Here is a 16650-nt window from a genome sequence, read left to right as displayed (position 1 = left end):
ACCAACATCGTACCTCTACTACTGAGTGTCTGGGAAACGCCATATTCCTTCCTGGACAACCTTCCGAGGGCCACATGGCAGGGGTGGGTGGGGTCAGAGGCAAAAGGGGGCCGAGCAACAAAATTTAACTTTTTTGTCCAGCAGGCTGGCTTCTCCACACGCGCTTTACACCCCGCTCTCTCCCCCCAGCAAACCAGAGGCATTATCACAGCTCAAGGACACTATCACAATCTGAGAACCAGTGTGGTGTAGTGATTAAGAGGGTCAGACCAGGACCTCGGAGACCAGGGCTCAGATTGCCACTCGGCCACGAAGCTGCTGTCTTTCAGCCTAATCGACCTCACAGGGTTGTTGTGAAGATAAAATGTTGCCCCCTTGAGCTCCTTGGAGGAAAGGCAGGATACAGATGCAATGAGAAAATAATAAATAAATAACACTCAAGGAATGAACAATGCAAGGCTGGGGAGAGTTCTGAGGGCCGCACATGAGCCTGTGGCTTCCCACCCCTCCTATAGTGAATGTAGGGAGGTTTCCCCCCCCCAAAAAAAGAATTTGGGGCTGCCCAATGAGATGGTTGGGCAGGGAGATTCCGAAGAGACAAGAGGAAGTCCTTCCCAACATCATGCAAAAGGAGTAGATGGAACTCACCATCACAAGATGAGGGCGATGCCTTTGAGGGCTTTCAAACAGGACCAGAGAAGGAGAGATTCTGTGGGTTGGGCACTATGAGAACAGGATGCTGGGCTTTCACCTTTTCCAGCAGGCGGATTCTTACATTCTAAACTTTCACCGGAGGGCGCTCTGCACAGGTTCAGAGGCCATGAAAACGGTGTGGCTTTTGATGCCCCTGGATTTGTCAAGGCCCTCAACACAGACTTTCCCCAGAAGTGGTCCTTCTCTCTCCTGGGTCTGCTCCTTATGCTGTTACAAATTAAACTCTGTGCCATACCTTGTCACACTGGGGCCTTCAGGGCCAGCCAGAGCAACCTCCTCAATGGTGAAAACGACCCTGCCACACTCCACCTCCGGCACACGGCTGAGGTCGCTGTTGGCCGTGTGCCGGGAGGCGAGGGGCGGAAGCAACAGAGTCCCTGAAAAACGGCGCTTGATGGCACTTCCTGGAGAGGCCCCAATGCAGAGCCCCAAGTCCAGCTGCTCCCGTGATCTCTGGGGAAGAGAGAAGGGGGAAGAGTAAAATCATTAGAGTGCTTAGGGGTCGGCTGAGAGGCCAGCATTTCTACTCCTGCTGCCATCTTGTCTGTCTCTCTAAAATAAATAGAACCTCCAGGTTCAGAGGCAGTCTACCAGTGAATGGCAGTTATTAGGGACAGGTCACAAGAGAGCATGGCTGCTTTCGTGCCCTGTTATCAGAAACGGGATGCTGGGCTAGAATGACCCACTGAGACTCTTCTTAGATTCTTAACCTTATGCCAGGTTGGCCCATCTAGCCCAGTACTATCTGCACTGACTGGCAGCAGCTCTCCAAGGTTTCAGACTTAGGGGCTTTCCCCAGCCCTACTTGGAGATCATAGAATAGTAGAGTTGGAAGGGGCCTATAAGGCCATCAAGTCCAACCCCCTGCGCAATGCAGGCATCCAAATCAAAGCATCCCCAACAGGTGGCTGGCCAGCTGCCTCTTGAATGCCTCCAGTGTCGGAGAGCCCACTACCTCTCTAGGTCATTGGCTCCATTGTCGTATGGCTCTAACAGTTAGGAAGTTTTTCCTGATGTCCAGTCGAAATCTGGCTTCCTGCAACTTGAGCCCATTATTCCGTGTCCTGCACTCTGGGACGATCGAGAAGAGATCCCGGCCCTCCTCTGTGTGACAACCTTTCATGTGCTTGAAGAGTGCTATCCTATCTCCCCTCAGTCTTCTCTTCTCCAGGCTAAACAGGCCCAGTTCTTTCAGTCTCTCCTCATAGGGCTTGGTTTCCAGTCCCCTGATCATCTTTGTTGACCTCCTCTGAACCCGTTCCTGGAGATTAAACCTGGAACCATCTGTGTGCTCTACCAAACCCTCATGCTTCTGGATAAAGGGCTAATTTTAAAATAACGCAGAAAACTGCTTTATACAGAGCCAGACCACTGGTCTATCTAGCTTAATACTGTCTACACTGACTGGCAGCAGCTATCCAGGGTTTCACACAGGGAGCCCTACCTGGAGATGCCATTGCAGGGTATCTGGGACTGATGCAATATAAGATCCCCTATACTGATGGCACGATACAAGCTGGTTGACAGGGGGAGAGGCTGCACCAGAATGTGCTGGACCCTCCTTTGATCAGAGGTTTTCAAGCAGAGGTCAGATGGAGCAACCTATCAGGGATGCTGTTGTGGAGGGTTTCCTGTCTTGGTAGGAGGTTGGACTGGATGACCTTTGAGGTCTCTCTTCCAACGCTTATGATTCTAAATAAAATTTCGACTCTGGATTGGGAAGGAGAGAGAGAGAAAGAGAGAAGGCTAATAGACTGACTGCTGATGGACAGTGGGAGAGGCTGCACCAGAATGTGCTGGACCCTCCTTTGATAAGAGGTTTTCAACCAGAGGTCAGATGGCCCAACCTATCAGGGATGCTGTTGTGGAGGTTTAGGAGGTTGGATTGGATGACCTTTGAGGTATCTCTTCCAATGCTTATGATTCTAAAGAATAAAATTTCGACTCTGGATTGGGAGGGAGAGAGAAAGAAAGAGAGAAGGCTAGAGGACTGACTGAAGAGGCCCAAAATTAGATCCATCTTGTAGCTCCATCTATTGACAGCATCCATTAACAGCAGCGTAGTGAGCTGGCCCTGCAGCAACGGTTTAATAATTCATCCATTTGCTATTCCTTATTGCTTCCATAGTGACATCATTATAAAGAAAAAGTAGCATAAGCCTAAACATTTGCTCAGTATTGTCTACAACGACTGGCAGAAGCTCCCCAAGGTTTCAGGCAGGGAGTGTTTGCCAGCCCCGGCAGGAGATGCCATTTGAGGACTGAACCTAGTTGTCCCCTCGGCCTGTACGCTTGCCCAGCTAGATGAAGAGGTCTCTGCCATGGGGGCCGCCTGTTTTTAAATGTATCTGCTGCTGTCTTCTGTTTTGTTTTTAACTGTGAGCTGTTTTTATTTTATTTTACATTGCCTTGAGACATGTGAAAGGTGATATTTAATAATAATAATAATAATAATAAATTTATTCAACAGAATTTATATACTGCTTGACTATAAATAAGAAGAACCCTCGAAGTGGTTTACAAGAAACATGAAAATTATTTTTAAAAATAGTTTTAAACAATTAAACATTTTAAAAAAGAATTGCAACTGCAGTAAACTAAAAAGACATCACAACACATCCCCGAGAGAGAGAGATTGAGAGAGAGAGAGAGAGAGAGAGAGAGAGAGAGATGTGCCTTCAAGCTGATTTCGATTTATGGAGACCCTATGAATCAGTGGCCTCCAAGAGCATCTGTCATGAACCACCCTGTTCAGATCTTGTAAATTCAGGTCTGGCTCTCCTCCAACACCCCATTTCAAATGAATGGATTTTTCTCTTATCCACTTTTTTCACTGTCCAACTTTCACATCCATACATAGAGATCGGGAATCCCATGGCCTGAATGATTCTGACTTTAGTGTTCAGTGATACATCTTTGCATTTGAGGACCTTTTCTAGTTCTCTCATAGCTGCCCTCCCCAGTCCTAGCCTTCTTCTGATTTCTTGACTATTGTCTCCATTTTGGTTAATGACTGCGCCAAGGTATTGATAATCCTTGACAAGTTCAATGTCATCATTGTCAACTTTAAAGTTACAAAAATCTTCTGTTGTCAATAGGCAGGGAGTTCCAAATGCAATGTTTGTTGGCACTCTGACCCTGAGTTACAACCCTGCCCTCAAAATAAAGTAACATGCTAGTCCTTATGATTCTGAATAAAAGGTAGATTTAAATACGGACAGAGGACGCTGCCTTATACCAAGTCAGGCCCCTGGTCCATCTAGGTCACTGTTGTCTACAGTGACTGGCAACTCTGTAGGGTTTCAGGCAGGGATCTTACCTGGAGATGCCATCAGAGACCAGACTATGCAAAGCAGGGGCTCTGCACTGACTTACAGCCTTCCCCCATAAGCCCACAGGACTGTACTATGCACGTTGCCTCTGCCCAGGACCTGCAAGGTAGGCCATTTACAATCACTCATTTTTCCAACTCTACTATCCTATGATCCTATGATTCTATCCTATGATTCTTCTTCTTCTTTTGGAACTTTCTTTCCCCCCTCTTTGATTCTGTATACAAGTCTGATGCCCTCGGCAGGTGGGCTGAGCTAGGATGGGGTTAAAGAAGATCTATCCTCGTGCCCAGGTTGCCAGGGAGCTATGTAAAGTAATGGGGCTAATTAGGGTTTGTTTAGGCCGCTAATTGCCCTCATGCCAGGGCTAGTGAATCATTTTGTCACATCAGGACACAACCTTCCTTCTGTGCTCGTTTAAGGGCTAAAATAAGAGACGCGGTGGTGGTGATCGGACATCAGGAAGGGAGAGGGTTATGAAGTGGGAAAGTGCAGCAAGGCAGATGAAATCGCAAGATTTGTTTTTAGAATGTCAGAGTAAAGACCAGCTGTCCTCAGAGGAGCGCGTCGCCCCTCTGCCTTTTTCCTGCGAGTCCTGTTCTCTGTGTGTGCCAGAGTTGGAAGGTGCCAAAACCAGACTTGTGCAGACATTATTCTCTGGGGATGGAGAGTTCATTACCCACTCACAGCAGGAAGAGGGAGTTCAATCACACAGAGATACAGCAGGAACCCTCCTTTGCAGGAGAGTGCTAGTGTAGTGTAGTAGTTGAGGGTGCTAGACCAGCTCCCATCAGACCTCACCATTAGCCATACTGGCTGGCGCTGATGAGAGATGGGGTCCAGCGACATCTGGAGGGCCCTTACTCAGGAGGGACTGCCTCTTCTCAAGAGAGGCATTCCTCCATCTCCTGCGTGCTGTAAGGAATGGTACATTTTAGACCACGGTTGGGGGAACATCGGTGGCCCTCCAGATGTTGCTGGACTCCCAACTCCCATCATCATGCACAATCATCAGCCATCCTGCCTGGGAATGATAGTGATTGAGAGTCCAACCACCACAGAAGGGCCACATTGCCTGTCCCAGTCGCTCACAGAGTGTGCCTGTCACCAGGAAAGTTTGCTCTGCTCAGAAGTGCCCGAGGCAGCCAGGAGGTGGCATCTGGGGTGCCCTCCCCTCTGCCTGCCCTTGACATGAGCTGGCTGGAACCAAACTCTGTTGCGTGGCTGGGAACAGACTGAGCCAAAGAAACATACACACACACACACACACACACACACAGCACCTATGTGTGATTCCATGCCAAGCCAGCAAGCTGTTGTCTCGCTGGCGGCTGCCCTGAGGCGCTAATTAGCACCGCAGAAGGGTTAATTGCCACTTACTGCACACACACACACACACACACACACACACGGAGCTCCGCTGTCAATCATTTTCTCCTGACAGCGTCAGGCAGACCTAGCCTCTAGGGAGAGAAAAAGGAACTGAGCACAAATTCGAATCTCCCCCAAAATCCTGGCCCACATTAACAGGTTTGGGTATGAGTTGGCCTGCAGGGAGGAGGCGACAGCTTGTTTAATATTTGTTGTCGTTGTTCATTTAAGGCATTTATTCCTCGTTTTTCAAACCTGCTTTCCTCCCCTATGAGGAAAGGTTTCAGCATTTGGGGCTTTTTCGTTTAGAGAAAAGGTGAGTAAGAGGTGACATGATGGAAGTATATAAAAGCAAGCACGGCATGGAGAAAGAGGATAGAGAAAAGTTAGTAACCGAGGTGTGCATGTGTGTGAATCACATGGACTCATCTTTTTGGCTCATGGGCTTCCCTCAAGCATTCCTACATCCGCCTAGATGTTTTACATGCACAAATGAACATGATGTGTTCATCAGTTGCTGAGTTAACAGTCAGATGTTTCACCATTTGATCTCTTTCCTCCAAAGTGCTCTTTGTCTTTGCATCAGCATCTCGTGCTTTGATAACCTCCATCAAGGCCACAATCCATCCTGAACGAGTTAGCTCAGTCTCACAGCCATCCTAAACTCTTTGTCTATCTCCTTCCTTTCTTGTTTTATACTTAGTCTCTTGGCTGTGTGCGATTATTTTGGAAAAGTGCTTAAACTTCCTTGATTCACAAAACTTCAGCCTGTGCCACTTACTTTAGCTCTGGGCCCATAACCTATTGACAGAGAAGCAAGACAGCACCAGCAGCTAAGCTGTGTGTGTGTGCGTGAATCTTACCTAAAGTAGCAGAGAGAGGCAGAGAGAGAGAGAGAGGGGGGGGAGGGAGGGAGGGAGGGGGAGAGAGAGGGGGGAGGGAGGGGGGGAGAGAGAGAGGGGGGGGAGAGGGGGGGAGAGAGGGGGGGAGAGAGAGGGGGAGGGGGAGGGAGAGGGAGGGGGAGGGGGAGGGGGGGAGGGGGAGGGGGGGAGGGGGAGGGGGAGGGGGAGGGGGAGGGGGAGGGGGGAGGGGGAGGGAGGGAGGGGGGGGATATCTCCTCTCCCAAGGTCAGATGAAGAAGGACGAGGGAACTGGAAATGAGGTCAGCAACACTAAGAGTATCAGTCTATACACCTGAAGGAAGGTCAGCACAGGTGAGGTCAGAAAGACAGTCTAGAAAGTTGGGAGGTTCTTCTCTCTCTACTTAACCCACACAAACCCACCCATGCTGAGTTGTTTTGCAACATTTCCAACACTCCTAACACAAGAACTTGGGGATATCCAGTGAAACTGAATGTTGGAAGTTTCAGGACACACAAAAGGAAGGACTTGCTCACACAGCACATAGTTACAATGTGGAATTCTCTACCACAAGAGCAGTTGATGTCCACCAACCTGGATGGGTTTAAAAGATGATTAGACAAAAGATGGAGGATAAGGCTATCAATGGCTACTAGGCACTATGACTATGGCCTGCCTTGCGGTCACAGTATGCTTCCGAATGCCAGTTACCAAAAAGTGCAGGAGGAGTGGGGAGTACTCTTGGGCTCAGGTCCTGCTTGTGGGCTTCCTATGGGCATCTATTCGGCCACTGTGAGAACAGGATGCTGGACTAGCTTGGCCCCCCTTGGCCTGATCCAGCTAAGGGCTCTTCTTTGGTTCATAAACAGCTTAACAAATATTTTTACTATTTTATTTTAATTTATATACTACTTAATGTCCAAGATAGCTCCTAAGCCAGTAAAACACTGCAGAAAATCAGCTGGAAAGATTAAAGCAAAGCCAGAAAAACTGCAGCTTTTTAAACCAGCAGTACTCAATCAGGGTTTTTTTTAAGAAAAAGTTTGCAAAGCCTGCCTCATAATGGGAAAGGAGGGAGTTTCTTGGACTGTTGTGGAGGCCATCACCAGGCAGCCCTGAAATCTCTTGAGGGTGAATGATAGGAGCATAGGGGGCTACCTTATACCAAATCTGACCTTGGTCCATTTAGGTCAGTATTGCTGACACTGACTGGCAGCAGCTCTCTGGAGCTTCAGGCAGGGAGCTGGAAAAGCTGGAGACTGAAGCTGGAAGCCTTTGCATGCAAAGCATACTGAGCAACAGCTCGTCCTCTAAAAATGAAACAAGGTTCCGGTCCCCACAGCCCCAAATTATAGGCTGAGTCAGATGGTCCGGTTAGCTCAGTATTGTCTACACTGACTGGCAGCAGTGGTTTCAGGCAGGGGGTCTCTCCCAGTACTATCTGGTGATGCAGTGGATTCTGCATGCAAAGCTGGTGATCTGTCACTGAGGCATGCCTCTTGCCTGTGAGTTACTCACAGCACTGAGTTGCGTGGAGCAGTTTCAACTTCTGCCTCAGTGGAGATGCATAATGTCTCCCTCCCTCCATTCACCAGGCTGATGTGTGTGTGTAGAATCACAGAATCATAGAATAGTAGAGTTGGAAGGAGCCAATAAGGCCATCTAGTCCAACCCCGTGTGTGTACGTGGGCCCCTCCAGATGTCCTTTCTCGTGGTGCGTTCATGATGATTTGTGCTCATGTTGTGCTCTTAGGGTGGTCACATGCAATCCACCTTTCAATACTGTTTGTGCCTGCAACAGCCTCAGGGAGAAGCTGCTTCATTTCAAATCAACAATTTAAGTTTCCAGTCCTCATGGGCTGAGTAAAGGGCTGCTTTAAATAGGAGATGCCCAGAGGGCCTTCAGCAGGTGCTCTGTCAGTTCCCTGCCAATACCTGAAAGCAGCTGAAACGTCAAGCCTTGTGAAGCACATGGGGCCTGGTTTAAACCGGGCCTGCTTGTCATGTATGGGCAGCATTAGTGTACCAAGGACCTGTGGCCGTAGCGGGCACCATTATCAGCACACTAGTCGAAAGAAAACAAACCATCGCTGGTGAATTCTTGCTCACTGGGCCTCATGTCTTAACCAGTCCTTGCCTGCTGACTAGACAACAAGGAGCTGGGGAAGCGTGACCTGTCACAAAGGAATGGCATGTTTGCCACAGAACGGGCCCCAGCCAGCAGCCAGCTACTGAATGGGGCAGAGAGCAAGCTGGGGCTTGCCTGCCCTGGTCCAGGATGGGAGGGGGAGGAGGAGGAGAAGGAGGAGGAGGGGCGGACGGCCCTCTCCATGATAAAAAGGAGAAGGTGACTGGGCTGAATGAAGCCCTCCAGAGCACAGTTTTTAAAATGTTCCATCTTCCTCCCCAGTCTCTCCGCTGATAAATATTGGGATGTACATTGTGGAACATCAAGACACAGCGGAGGATTCTGGGAGATATTTCTGGGTGCAGCCTTATCTTGAACCAGACCCTTGGACCGGGGGGCGGGGCGGGGACAACCGGCTCACAGGCCTGATCTGGCCTGCAAAGCCTTCCACTCTGTGCCCTGTTATTAGTATTATTTTTACCAATAACAACTGCAGATTTTTGCATAATTAGAGCCCCAAACCTAATTTTTCAGCGGCTGCCACTTAGGGAAGGGGGAAGTGCAAAACACCAGCCATGAGGGCACACTTTCAGTCACAGCACTGAGCTGTGTGGAGCAGTTTCAACCTCTGCCTTGGTGGAGATGCATAACGCCCCCCTCCCTAAATTCACCAGGCTGATGCATGTGTGTGTGCGCGCCCTCCAGGAGCCATTTTCATGGTGTGCTCATTGGTTCGTGCTCATGGTGCTGGTCACACCCAATCCCACTTTCAATACTGTCAAGAGTGCCTGGTTTCTAAAATGGCTCAGAAGCAAAGAACTGTGGGGATTTTATCTTGTCTGGAATGGGGCCTCTGTGAAGGCAATGACTTGCAATTTTTCACAGCTGAAGCTAGTTAATTAGGCCCAAGCAAGAACACCTGCTTATCAGTGGAGACTGGCACATCATGGGAAGGTTTGAGGAGTATGTGCCAGTTAGGAGCAAAAACTCCAGAAGCATTTCGTCATCTGAGAGCCCCCTGGTTGGCTAATTAATTCTTGGCTGTTGCTAGAGATTTTCCCATAAGTATAGGATCCAAAGTTTAGCCGTTGTTTCCCTGGGTTCCATCATGCTATTGATGTTACCTGTGTGGAGGTTCCCTTTTCCCTCTGCTATCCAGGCTGTGCCTCTCTGGGGAGATGTGGAACCATAAAGTTATTCAACTGTTACCTCTTGTAAGTCTAGGATAGGCTACACGGTTTTGTTGCTTTCTTTTGTGACTGTAACTCTCTGTATTTTACCTGGGTGTGGGTTTTAAGGAACCATTCTGCTGATATTTTTGTGCACTTATATTTTATTTATAAAGCTGCTTCTTATTTACCAGTGTGTGTTCATTTCAGGAGGAGTGTGGCTCTGAAACTGGTACCTGGGCCATTTGCCCACAGACTGCCATATATTTGGGTATTTTGCCTAAGGCTCCAAGACAAGGAGTGTAACTTTGGCTCTTGTCTGTTGGAATCCTTGGCAGGTCTATTTCTGGCACTTTGGGTTTCCCCTCGACCCAGAGTGGGTGACCAGGTTAAGGGGTGGTGGCAGTCTACCTACCTTGCAGGGTTGTGGTTAGTTACTCTTCTCTGGTAAAGGAAGAATGGATTTGTGCCTTGCCAGGATCAGAGCCCGAGATTTGGGAATTGAGTCCTGGGACTGAACAGAGTCAGGTTTATGACAGGTTCTTGACATATTTGTGTCTGCAAGAGTTTCAGGAAAGGCATATCCTGTAACTTCCTGCTGAAATCCTATAACTTTTCATATCACAAATGTTCTAGTTTATCTTTGTCTTCCTTTTGTTGTGCTAAAGCTCCTCCAGACACCAATAACATGGTAGCACTGGAGAAGCAAAACAACTAATAAAGCAGAATAAATCTACCACTAATGCACTATAGTCTAGTTTCCACACCGCATGAAGTATTGATTCCCCTCTATTCAGCACTGGTGGCCTCATCTTGAGTGCTGTGTCCAGTTCTGGTCTCCGCACTTCTAGAAGGATGCAGACAAACTGGAACAGGTTCAGAGGAGGGCAACGAGGATGATTAGGGGTCTGGAAACAAAGCCCTGTGAGGAGAGACTGAAAGAACTAGGCCTGTTTAGCCTGGAGAAGAGAAGACTGAGGGGAGATAGGATAGTACTCTTCAGGTACATGAAAGGTTGACACACAGAGGAGGGCCAGGATCTCTTCTCGATCATCCCAGAGTGCAGGACATGGAATAATGGGCTCAAGTTGCAGGAAGCCAGATTTTGACTGGACATCAGGAAAAACTTCCTAACTGTTAGAGCCATACGACAATGGAGCCAATGACCTAGAGAGGTAGTGGGCTCTCCGACACTGGAGGCATTCAAGAGGCAGCTGGACAGCCATCTGTCGGGAATGCTTTGATTTGGATTCCAGCATTGCGCAGGGGGTTGGATTGTATGGCCTTATAGGCCCCTTCCAACTCTACTATTCTATGATATTATTATTATTATTATTATTATTATTATTATTATTATTATTATTATTATTGATGATGATGATGATGATGATGATAATAAACAGATGGTGAACTTGAGGCTGAGGGGGGCATTGTAGGAGCTTTGTGATTTGAGCAAAACTTGAACGGGGGCCTTCCACACTAGCGCCCCCTCCTTAACCACTCCAGTGTCTTCCCAATGCCGGCTGGAACCCCACCAAGCTGTGCACCCCCTCCTCTTTTTTTTTTTATTCAGATACATCCCCCCCTCCAATTGACCTCTCCTTACCTCCATGCTCAGGAAGGACATGGTTGTCCGGCTTCGACGCATCCTGAGGGGGGACTCTTCTTCCCTCCCTGGAAAGGGGACACAGAGCCAGAAGGAGAGCTTCAGACCATCGGAGCAGCGGCCGGGTGAGGCCAACGGCGGGGACCCCTCGAGCCCAGCGTCCGGCTCCCCCGTGGCCAAGCGGGTGCGCCGAAGGGAAGGCCCGGCAGGGCCTGCGCGCAAGGGCCACTCTCCCCCCTTGGGACCCTTGGCAAGTGGCCCTCCAGCCGTGGCCTTATCTGCCCTGGGTTTGTGGGCAGCCCGGGCCACCCACAGCTGGCGCAGGCCGACGGGGCCCGTCCCGTCCAGGCGGCTGGCTCTCGCCTGGCCGGCCCGGCGCCTCTGGGGAAGGAGCGGGCGAGCGCAGCGTGGCACAAGTCTGTGGGTTCACCTTCGGGCAGCGAGGGCGCCAACAAGCGCAGGCGCCGAAGCCGCTGTGAGGCGCCGAGGCAGGGGCCAGGAGCGCCCTTCCGGACTGCGCATCCGAGGCAGGTGCGCTCTTGGCGCCCTCCGCGGTTCCCCAACGGGGCTGGCGGCGCTGCGCGGGTCCGCGCAAAAGCAGGGACTCCTCTCCGTCCCCCGGCTGCGAGGCGCTCACCTGGCGGTCGGATCCTCAGCCCGGGACACACCCCTTCGCTCGCCACCTTGCCAGGCAGCCGAGGGTCAAAGAGAGGCAAAGACAGTGCCAGGCCCTTGCCTTCTTGCCTGGAAACTCCTCCCCGCTTCACACCTCCGTCCCCCCGCCCCTCATCCCTCCTCTCCAGGGAGCCTTGGCGAAAGGCCCAGGCTGAGCAAGCGAAAGCAGGAGGGCGGCACTGGTTCAACTGGAAGAACTGTCCGGCTCCGGGGACGGTCCTGCCTTCCTCCAGTAGTTTGCGTGAGTGCCACATGGATGGGGGGGGAAAATAAAAACAGTGCTTAAGTCGCCCTGAAGCTCATAAAACAGCTGCACAGCAAGCAGAAGCTCAACAGGTGCAGGTTTTGCCATTATTGCTTCTCCACATTGGGGTTGGGTTGGGGAGAGCTTCTCCCCGGGGGCATTTCTGCCTGTCCTCAAGCAGGCATAGAAGCCAGGGTCCTAGAGTGCAAACAATGGGCCAGGGAGAAGCTTTACCTCAGAGAGCCAGTGTGGTGTAGTGGTTAGACAGCCTTTCCCAACCAGTGTGCCTCCAGATGTTGTTGGACCACAACTCCCATCAGCCTCAGCCAGCATTGCCAATGGTCAGGAAGATGGGAGTTGTAGTCCAACAACATCTGGTGGCACACTGGTTGAGAAAGGCTGGGTTAGAGTGTTGGACTACGGCCTGGGAGACCAGGGTTCAAATCCCCACACAGCCATGAAGCTCACTGGGTGACCTTGGGCCAGTCACTGCCTCTCAGCCTCAGAGGGAGGCAATGGGAAACCCCCTCTGAATACCGCCTACCATGAAAACCCTCTTCATAGGGTCGCCATAAGTTGGGATCGATTTGAAGGCCGTCCACTTTTTACCTCATCTGTGATGGGACAAGCCCAGGGCCGGCACTACCATTGGGCGGAGTGAGGCAGCTGCCTCAGGCGGCAGATGCCAGGGTGCTGATATCAGGCAGCCCCCAACCATCACCTCTGGGCCCCCTAAGTAGCCTGCCGCCTTCAGGTACAATGGGGGCAAAGTTGTCCCAGTGCCGGTATTGAAGTCCAGAGTCTGTGTCTGCGTACGCCATCTTCTCCTTTGCCTCCAGCACCAAAAATTGGCTGCGTAGACGCCATGCGTGGCAAACACATTGTTGGTATGTGCCTCCAGGTCGACTAGGACTTATTTTATTTATTTATTTATTTAATATTCAATTTGCATCCCGCCCTTCCTCCCAGCAGGAGCCCAGGGAGGCAAACAAAGCGCTAAAAACACTTTAAAACATCATAAAAACAGATCTTAAAATACATTAAAACAAAATAGCGTTAAAAACATTTTAAAAAAAACAACTTTAAAAAAGATTTATGGCGACCCTGTGAATCAGCGACCTCCAAGAGCATCTGTCATGAACCACCCTGTTCAGATCATGTAAGTTCAGGTCTGTGGCTTCCTTGATGGAATCAATCCCTCTCTTGTTTGGCCTTCCTCTTTTTCTACTCCTTTCTGTTTTTCCCACCATTATTGTCTTTTCTAGTGAATCAGGTCTTCTCACGACGTGTCCAAAGTATGATAATCTCAGTTTCATCATTTTAGCTTCTAGCGATAGTTCTGGTTTAATTTGCTCTAACATCCAATTATTTGTCTTTTTCACAGTCCATGGTATCCACAAAGCTCTCCTCCAACACCACATTTCAAGTGAGTTGATTTTTCTCTTATCCACTTTTTTCACTGTCCAACATAGAGATCGGGAATACCATGATCTGAATGATCCTGACTTTAGTGTTCAGTGATACATCTTTGCATTTGAGGACCTTTTCTAGTTCTCTCCTAGCTGCCCTCCCCGGTCCTAGCCTTCTTCTGATTTCTTGACTATTGTCTCCATTTTGGTTAATGACTGTGCGGAGATATTGATAATCCTTGACAAGTTCAATGTCCTCATTGTCAAGTTTAAAGTTACATAAATCTTCTGTTTTCATTACTTGAGTCTTCTTGACGTTCAGCTGCAGTCCTGCTTTTGTGCTTTCCTCTTTAACTTTCATCAGCATTCGTTTCAAATCATTACTGGTTTCTGCTAATAGTATGGTATCGTCTCCATATCTTAAATTGTTGATATTTCTCCCTCCAATTTTCACACCTCCTTCATCTTGGTCCAATCCCATTTTCCGTATGATATGTTCTGCGTATAGATTAAACAAATAGGATGATAAAATACACCCCTGTCTCACACCCTTTCTGATGGGGAACCAATCGGTTTCTCCATATTCTGTCCTTACAGTAGCCTCTTGTCTATAGGTACTGTAGCTCTAGCCAAACCCCACATCTGAAGCCCTTTTGTTTCCTTGGAGCATGTGCAGAGTGCCTTTGTAGAGGCCTATGGTGGAAAGCTGGCCTCTTAAGTTCCTGAAAGAAATAAGGCAACATTTTCTGCTCCATCGCCAATGGCTCGAGGGCCACCTCAGCTTCGGAAAGCAAAGTCCAGCGATCTGCCTGTTGAGCCAGAGTGGTGTTAAACCATCAACCCACCGACCTAGCCCAACTGCCCACCCTCCCCAGAGATTTGGCAAATTTGTAACTGGAGTCACAGGGACCAGGTTAATTTTCCAACGCACAAAATTAATCATTTATTTCAAAAAGAGTCTTGGAACAGACTTGGCGAACACTGCCACGCTGGGGACGCAAACATCCTGGGCCCTTAGCGAGGAAGACCCCCATCTTTGCTGGCTGCTGCCTCCGGAGATGGGCCGCCTTAGCTGGGAAAGGCTCCTTAGAGCGGGCAAGGGGAACCAGATGGCAGCAGCCCCAGCGATGGCCAACGGTCAAGGATGGTGATGGCAGTTGGAGTCCAATGACATCGGGAGGCCACACAGGTTCCCGTGCCTGGGGTAGACAAAGGGACTGGTGTGGCTTGTCAGGCTGGCGGCTCTGCGGCCACAGGAATGTCTGCACAGAGGCCCCAAGGTGGATGGACAGGAATGTAAGAAGAGCCTTCAGCTGGATCTACTACCCTCAACTGAAATTGTTGAGTTCTGACTGGCCCTTTTGCAGCAGGTTGGCGTGTAAACGTTTGCAGATGGAGAAGCGTCTGTCTCCACACCTGGGAATGAAGATCTGCCTGCTGATTCATGAACTGCTGTCAAAGGCACAGAAGCAGTTCAGACTGGGTTTCTTTTTCTGGTCAGTTGGCAACCCTAACTGAACCTTAGACAGACAGACAGATATCAACCTGGGTAGAGAGGAAAGGTTTGAACTCGGAGCCAAAGCTTGAACTAGCAGCTTCACTTGTGGTGATGGCCCAAAAGATCTATCAATGGCTACAATGGTCGGTGCCTGGATGGGAGACCACCTGGAAACCACATGTATGCCGCCTTGGGTTCCATGGTGGAAGAAAGGCGGGGTATAAACGTAACAAGAAATAAATAGATTAGCTAAATGGAGCCTCCGTAGTCAGAATCAGCCTACCTTTTGAGTAGAGACAATTGGGACAAACGGGGAGAGGGAAGAGCTGTTGCACTCAGTCCTGCTTGCAGGCTTCCCACTGGGGGCCTCTGGTTGGCCACTGTGAGAATGGGATGCTGGGCTAGGTGGGGGCCCCTTTGGCCTAGTGCAGCTGCAGGCTGCTCTGATGTTCCTACAAATACACATTGACAGAGGGTAGGTTTATCACTAGTCATATAGCAGTTCAGCAGAACCTCCAAGTGTAGAGGCAGTCTACCCCAAATACCAGGTACTGGGCGGGGGACAACAGGGAGAATGGCTGTATGCAGGCTCCCTGGCAGGGCTCATCTTCCGTTTCTTCTTGTATATTCTGACAAAGAGTCTATTTATCAACAGCTGTTAATCAAGGCAGCTCAATGGAACACGCTTGTGCAGAGCAGTCTACCTCTCTTTTTTTTAACCCTAAAGACTGGGGCAAGCGACCTATTGTTTATCTCCTTGATTATCTTATGCTGAGCTTGTTTTGACTTGATGCTTCAATTGGTTTTAGAAATATTGGATTGGCATGTTTTTAATGTCGGACCTGTCCTGTGACCGAATGTACGGTGCAGAGTGAATTATCAAAGTAAATAAATGGCAAGGGGAGGGGAGGCTGTTGGCTTAGTGCCCAGTTTCCAAGAAGTACGGTAGTGGGGGGAGAGGAAACAGGTTGCTGGGCCAATGTGAACCCCTTGGCCTAACCTGGCAGGGGTCTTATAACATCAGTCTGAAGGAGGAGACCGGGCAGATTCTCTGTTGGCAGGCAGCACCCTCCAATTTTGAAGACACCCTTGCCCCTGCAGGGTCAGTCAGCAGCTGGGCAAAACTGGTCCTCTGCAGAAGAACACCCAAAACGCCTCTTTTGGCCTGTTGCCCGTTTATCTTGTCCAGAGGGTTTTTCCATGGGCTTAGAAGCGGCCCGGATTTCTGCTTCTGAAAGGCTGGCGGAAAGATGCAAGCTACCGCATCACTCTCCTGCTGCGTACCAGTGCGCCAGTTGGGCATCTCGGCTCCTACTGCCAAGGAGACCTGCCGGCTCAGCAATTAGGATGACTAATTAACTCCCGGGCCCGTTACTCATTAGCTCAGGGCTGCATTTCCAGAGGTGCTCAAGAGAACGTCCACATTCAGTTTGGAAGTGTCCAACACAATGGACAGGAAGGGACTCTGGATAAACTTGCCCCCTTAATAATATTAAGAATGCATTTCAGACATTTTATGTCTCAGCATTCAATTTTAACAACAGCCCTGCCAAGCAGCCCTCCTACTTAAATTCCCACCTCTAGGGATGGAAAGTTCCCTTAATTTCAGTCCTCTCTGTTGCTCATTTTTCCAGTCTTAAATT

This window comes from Rhineura floridana, chromosome 18 (genome assembly GCF_030035675.1).
Source record: "Rhineura floridana isolate rRhiFlo1 chromosome 18, rRhiFlo1.hap2, whole genome shotgun sequence".
In the NCBI taxonomy this organism is placed as follows: domain Eukaryota; kingdom Metazoa; phylum Chordata; class Lepidosauria; order Squamata; family Rhineuridae; genus Rhineura; species Rhineura floridana.
The sequence above is the reverse complement of the archived record's forward strand: the minus strand, read 5'-3'. Positions refer to the sequence as shown.